We start from the raw sequence: 7,163 nt of genomic DNA, 5'->3' as shown, positions 1-7,163 counted from the left end.
TCACGGGCGATTAGGCCGCCTCCTGCCTTCTGCGCCGGCCTTCTATTCTTTGTCTGGATTCCACTCTTGTCGCTACTTCCGCTGCTGCCGTGATCGGCTTCGGCTCATGCCGCTCCTGTGAGCACGAATCCGACCACTGAGGGCGCCGCTAACGGCGCGTGGTGCCGAGAACGACGAACCAGTGCTCTCCTCCAGCGAGCCGCACGCCTCCCTGCGGGATCACGCGGGCTGTGCGCGTGGCGCCGCTAGCGCAACCGATCGCGCTGGCCACCGTGCAGTGCTTCGGCCGGCACCGTCAGCTCGCCGCTGCTTGATTTATGCTTCCTCGTGTAGTTTACGGCCCGGGGCAGCAGCGGAGGCGAATCAATCGGTTCCGTAAATCAGACAGGTGCCACCGATGATCATCACCGCCTCGACGACGGGAAGGCATGAGGAAGTGAACGCTTGCTCTCCCGTGGATCCTCACTGCTCGGCGATGGCCACAAAAACGAGATGGTAATGAGTGCGTTTGTATGACAGTGTTTGTCGCGGGAAACAGCCGTGGGATGACTTAAGGGTCTTGTAAATGAAAAAGTTTGGGAACTTGTACAGCGTTTCACTGTTTTGGGCCGCGCCGGCTGGGGGTGACTTCTGGAATTTGAAACCTGCCGTGTTTTATTAAGCTTAGACCCGATACTCCAAAACCGTTATAGTTATTCACTCACTCCGCTCCATTTTTTGTGTCGGTAGCTTCGATTTTTTGCCCCGCGCCTAATGTCTATCAATTACCGGGACGGATTTCCGAACCAATTAGGTTCTCAGAGCTTCGGGGGACGTCTCGTCATTGGCCGAGTCGTAGCCCAAGGGCAGCTGCGGTTAAAGTTAAAGTCTGTACACTGAAAGAGCTGCGGTGATCTGGTGATCATCTTTATGCACTCGTAAAGCATGTATCTGCCAGGCATTGATCTATAAGCAGCTTTAAATGATGTCCGGTATTCATGTGGCCCAAGCGCGGATCAGGCTTCATTCAATCTGCGAATATCTACGATCCGGGGCTGTGACTTAGATCGGTTATCCCGCCCATCGCATTTTTCCCTCCCACCCAACAGCAGACCGGTTGTTTGTGCCGCGTTCTTCAAACATCAAACATGTGCCGCGAGATGAACCTGCTCCAGCCCCGCCTCGTGCACACCGACCTAGCGCTTTAGCGCAGCTCCATCTTACCGTTCCTCACGCGCGAAATCGAGACAACACGATAGCTCTTTCCCCTTGATTCAGTGCATCATGCGTCGTTGCTGCGGGCCCTCGTGCCGCGTGTTGGTAGTGCGTAACATACCATCCCAGCCCGGCCCGGCCAGCCAGCCAGCCCCGCCCGGCCCAGCCAGCTGAGCCCGGTCCGCGGACCCGGCTCGTGTGGCCGGGACTGCCGAGCGGCGCGCGGAGCATCCGCGGCCGCTGCTGCGGGTGGCGCGCCCGTGGCGGCGGTGTCGTTGACCTTCCCTGGGTACAGCGCGGCGCGGCCGCCAGCTGCCCGTGCCATGAGAACACGAGCCCGACACGGCCCGGCCGGCGGCGCCTAATTGTTTGTACCGCCCTTGTTCCGCGGCAGTCCCGGCTTCTGATGGCCGGATGGGAGCTCGGCCTCGGCCTGTGATGGGAGATGCAGGCGCTGCTGATGGTGGACTGGCCTTGGGAGGGTGGATGGACTGGACTTAGGACTTAGGACTTAAGACTTAAGGACTTAGGTGGAGAATGGTTGGATAGGTTTGTGATGCAGGATTTGTGCGCGTGATTATGAAACTGACCTGGACGGGGAAACAGTTGGATGGTATGACGGACACTTGGTGGTCAGATGGTTTTAGATAGCGGTAGATGATGAAGCAGTGAGGCGGGCCTCTGTTGGTGTTGTGACCCTCCTCAAAGGAAAGCGGCCTCTGTCGACAAGGGTGGACTCCGTAATGTGCAGTGGAACTCTCATGATGCCTTGGACCGCGGACAACGGGCTACCTTTTGACGGTCAGACGAGCTTTTGAGCGTGGCGTGGGCTTCCAGATGAAGGGGAAATTACTCCGGCGTAAAGACGCTTGGTCATAAATCGGTGTCTACTGATCGTGGACATTTCGGAGATGCGGTGTGCTTGAACAGCATAAAACGTCGTTCGCTGGTGCTGTTAGGATGTGGCCGGTTTGTCCCGGATAAGTAAGTGGATTACCTGGAGGAGCAGTTAAGCTGAATGGGTTATTCACTTGGACTGAGCTCGAATGAGCTTGACCTGAGAGGGTACGTGGTAACATGCTGGAAATATTCTTCTCAAAAAGCCTTCCCGGCTCGTTATACTGGGTTTGCTGGGCGACATGATCATCTGCGCTGGCTGGGGTCTAGTGGTTTGGGGAAGCGTGAGAGCTGTTGATGGTAAAGCAATGTGGCACAATGTGTAGCAAAAAACGCGTGCAAACTATTGCACAGGGTCATCTGTGCACTAGCACACCGATATCTCCACTGATGAAAAGGAATCTCACAAACGTGGCTATGTATATCGTACAGCGTGTTTCAGCTGAACATGACGTTGATCTGGCCGTTTGCAGGGAGGAGAAAGACGGAGCAGTTGCTGGAGCTGCGGGAGGAGCTGGAGACCAACAAGCAGACGCTGAGCAAGTTGCGGGCTGAGGTGGGTCACGCGCTGAGTCCCCGCGAGCGAGGCGGGGCGCCGGCTCGGCGGCCGGCTCCACCGACAGACGACCGCTGCCGGCTGCGTCAAGGCGCCGCTGCCGGCGGCCGCGCCCTCTCACGGGTGGGGACCGCACGCCGGCTGTGGTCGACTCAGGTTGCAGGGGTTTGCCGGGGTCTGAAGGTCTCAAGCGGTCGGCGGTGGTGCTGCATGACGTCGGGAATCCTCTGGTTGCGGGTGGTGAACTCGACCGGGGGAGCTGTTGCGGCTGGAGACTACTGGAAAAGTTGATGTAGCGCAGCTGTCGGAAAGAACGTCGTTCAGCTGGCAGGTGCTAAACTTGTGGAATGCAGCAAAGGGCTGACGTGGCCACTGCCGACACCTGCAAACAGCGTCCTCCGTCCACGAGTGCCGTGGGTCGTCTCGGGAGCACCACAGTCAGCAGTGCGTGCTCGTCGGGGTCTGTTTGGGGCCCATCAGCGGTGTGGCCGACCCGGCGGCCGGCCGAGTGACCCCCGAGCCGCCGGCGGCGCCCGGGGCCAGCGCTCTATGGCTCGTTTGTCCATTGTCTCCGGCGGCCGGTCATTTGTTAGCGGGTCAGGCGGGATCGGAGAGGTCGCAGGGGTCGCCGCCGCCTGGAATTGGTTTGCGGCGGCGGCGGGCTGTGCGAGTGAGGAGTTGAGTGCCTCTGTCAGGCGACGCCGTGTTTGGACACCCACCGCATTGTAATGCTTTCCTTGTGAGGCACCAAAACAATCAAAAGGCAATCAAAGTATGCTCAATCGCCATTTCTTCATTGGTCCTTGAATAATACCCCCGCAAATTGATGATCCGCTATCATTCATTCCATTTCATCATCGTGAGGTTTACGGTTATTGAAACCATCTGATACGGATTCTGCAACATGCTACACGCTTAGCATGTTCGCCAGTAAATCCACCTGGTGGGGCCCGACTGCCATGCTAATGCGGCGAGGCCGGAACCCTCGGTCACGCCAGAGCCGGCCCTCGATCAGCGCTCCGCTTCCTGCGAAGCGTGACCGGACGCGGCGGGCCGGGGTCAGCCTGCTGACCTGCCGGCCGACTGCCGCGGGCTGCACCGGCCGCCCGCCGCCGCCCAATATGGCGCGCCCGCCTGCTGACCCGGTTATGCTCTCGGACGGGGGTCAACGTGCAGGCTGGCAGCCGGCGCCCCGGTTGTGAGCGTCACTGGGTATGACTCGTGGCGTCGCTGACGGTGGTTTACTACGGTGTGTAGAAAATTGTGGACATCACGTCATATTGCCCTGCGGTGCCTCGATATAACGAAGTGCCCAGTTGAAGTATCCGTGAGCAAAATCGTCATCGGCAGCACTGAGAGGTGTCGCCTGTGACGTCAGCAGTGACGTCACCGGGCTATGCTGGCTCGGGTTTCCGCCGTAACGAAAGAGAAGCTCCGGTGACATTTACATCCCGTACTGAACCAGCCCAGAAGGACCCGCTTCCGCGAGCTTCGCGCGGCTAATGAGATCGCCGGCGGAGATCTGAGACGCGACGATGTTGATCCGGGGGCGCAGGGCTGCGGGCATTCGCTGCAACGTGACAGCACGTAACGGACCGTCCTCGAAGCATCGGACTCGGTTCCGCACGTCAGCCGACAGGCTCGCCGAATCGATTCCGCCGGTGGCGCGGCCGCCTCGCCGGCACAGTCGGGGTGGACCCGTAACGACTTGACCCGCGGGTCAAGGTCGGGCGGGAGCGGCGCGGCGCGACGCTGGGAACGCGCGCCGGAGTCCCGAGCCGCCGGCAAAAACGGACAAACGGCGAGCGGCGACGCACTGCGGCGTCGGCGCGCCGCCGGCTGGCCGGTCCGGTTTTATGGAGACGCGGCGACATGAATCACCGAGAGATGGCGGCACTGAGCCGCGGGGGTCGCGGCCAGCTGGCGCCAGAGCGCCTTACCGTCGCGACCAGACCTCTGACCTGACCTGAGGGCGCAGTGACCTGCCGACCCGACCGTCGAGCGCGGCCGGCGGAGCGCGACAGACGGGCCGGGGCTCAGCTGTTAGCGCGTGTGCCGTTGTGCTGGTCCTCGGCTCGGGGTGGCCGCCCGCCTGTGGTTGTCGGGCTGGAGTCCCGGACATCCAAGCTTGCCTCGGACGATCGGGACGCGAGGAGCGTGCTGGAGCGGGTGGCTCGTGCAGAGACGAGGAAGGGTAGTGCTCACTTCTGGCGAGGTGTCAGTTCGTAGCAGAGGCCGGAGAACCCTGCTATCACTGCAGCTCCATCCAAGCTGTGCCTCGAGCCGACGCTGCCGCAGTGTGACAAGTCATTGAGTTGAGTGCCGAGCTCGTTGAGCTCCACGTCGAGCTTCATCTAGGTCGAGGGGCAATGGGCGACCACCCCACTCACACGTATTGAATGACGTACTTGAAAGCATCGATTCCATGACGTGACGGAGAGTGGTGGCCGCTCTTAAAAGCTTCGGCTGAGTGAAGGCCTTCAGGCAAATGGACGCGATCTGTTGGGCTGCATGACCGAAGACTGATCTATTGCAACTTTACGGGGCCCGAACCACTTGGGCTTGGTTATTTTTAGCTCATCTTTCCCTTGCAAACATCTGCAGTCGGCAGAGCTGGTGCCAAATCGACTTCGCTCTCTTCAACTGGATCGTCTACGTGACCGGAAATTACAACGATTGCTGGGACCTGGAATTCCTTGAAATCGTTTCGGAACACGCATTGTGCGTCCGTGAAATGGACGTCCGAATTATCATTGCTGACTCCGCGCTGATGGGAGGTGATTACAAGTTTCCGCAAGGTAGCGTTTAATCGTGGCTATGCCGGGTTGGCGTGCGTGTGTCGGGTTGGTGGAGGTCGTCAGAAAACGTTTATGAAACACTGCCAGCCGTCGACTGCAGCAACTGATGGCGAAGGGAATGATTGCTCCCTAAATGCTGGCCTGTGTCTGTCCTACAACAGCACCCGCAGATCGGCAGCCCTGTCGATATGTGGTTAGAGCAGGTGGAAAATTAGCTCTAATCAAATCGATCGGCCACGAAGCGCCGTCTTGGCTGGCCTGTCTGATGCCTAACTTTGCCAGGCTGGCCTGCTTGATGGCTAACTTTGCAAGCCTGACCTGCTTGATGGCTAACTTCGCAAGGCACGGCTCGAAATTGCAGCAGCTGTGGACGATCTGACACGGCTGGACACCCACGCCCTGTGGAGGGGGCTGTGTGTCAATCCCGGTGCACGGAACACTCTGGTTTACTCCCGAGCGTTCTGTTTTCACCGTGCCAGACCATGTCCACAGCCTGGGGGACTCGGGCATGCATCCGCCCCAACATTGCCGAGAGATTCGTCCCAAAACGGCTTAATGCGTTGCGTTAATGAGTGCTTTGTTGAAGCTCACACACCTTGTCTGCGCAGCCTGTCACTGGGCGTGATGCTACCTGATCTGATCTGACCTGATCGTAACTTAACCCGACCTGAAGCAGCTTACCCAGGATTCGAATTCGTTCTTACCTTTGACACGACCTCTGACTTGACCCTTGACATGGCCTGGTGTACAGTGGCATAATCCCTACTCTATCCAGCCTGCTCTGTCTAGATCCGGACATTTCTTCTTGACCCAATCTGATCTGACCTGACCTCGGCGGCAGAACCTGGAGCTGGTGCAGGACGCCCGTGCCGCCAAAGCCTACAGAGATGAGCTGGACATCGTGCAGGAGCGCGCCAACAAGGTGGACAAGCTGGAGGCCGAGCTACAGCGTTACCGTGACAAGATGAACGACATTGAGTTCTTCCGTTCACGCGTCGACGAACTCCGCGAGGACAACAGGTCAGCCGCTGCGCCTGCCCCCCCCCCCCCCTCCCCGGAAACGGAAACGGGGCCTGAAACACGCGAGATTCTGGAAGGCGCTGCATGCATGCGTCTTTGCCGTGCTGGCGGGATCATGTTTGCAATGTTGCAAGTGATTTTCATTGCTGTATTTGGAGTGCAGCCAAGCTTCCTTTGCTGATGCTCGTCCACGTGATGATAATCCAGCATTTGCGCATGCGACGCCAGTATGCCGCGGTTTGTCGGTTTGCGGTTTGGTTTGCCTTCGGTTTGCCTTCACCAAGGTTAGACTCTCACGGTTGTCATAACTGATGCATGAACTTTTCGGGTGCAGTCATATATTGAAAAGAAAATGGAATCTCACGGAATTTGGTTTGCATGGAAATAAGGCCGAGCCGGGTGCTGAAGGCTGCGGCCCACATTTCACCGCTACGATCTGCATATTGAAAGACAAGCAAAGTTACCGATAGTTATTTTGGAAGCAGAATATTGATGACAAGCAAAATTACTGCGTTCCAGGTGTCCATTCATCGTTTGCTGTAAAGTGTGTTAAGATTCTCAAAGCGCCTGAGTCACAGCTGCGGTAGCGTGATAACAGAGATTGTCTTCGCTCTCAGCCATTCAAGTTATGAGGCCGTTCCCGATATCTATGGGCTCAGGGGTATTTTCCGTTAGGCGATGGTGCCCCAGTGTCTCAC

This window comes from Pollicipes pollicipes, unplaced genomic scaffold (genome assembly GCF_011947565.3).
Source record: "Pollicipes pollicipes isolate AB1234 unplaced genomic scaffold, Ppol_2.1 Scaffold_2555;HRSCAF=2994_pilon_pilon_pilon, whole genome shotgun sequence".
Lineage (NCBI taxonomy): Eukaryota > Metazoa > Arthropoda > Thecostraca > Pollicipedomorpha > Pollicipedidae > Pollicipes > Pollicipes pollicipes.
Note: the sequence above shows the minus strand (reverse complement) of the source record.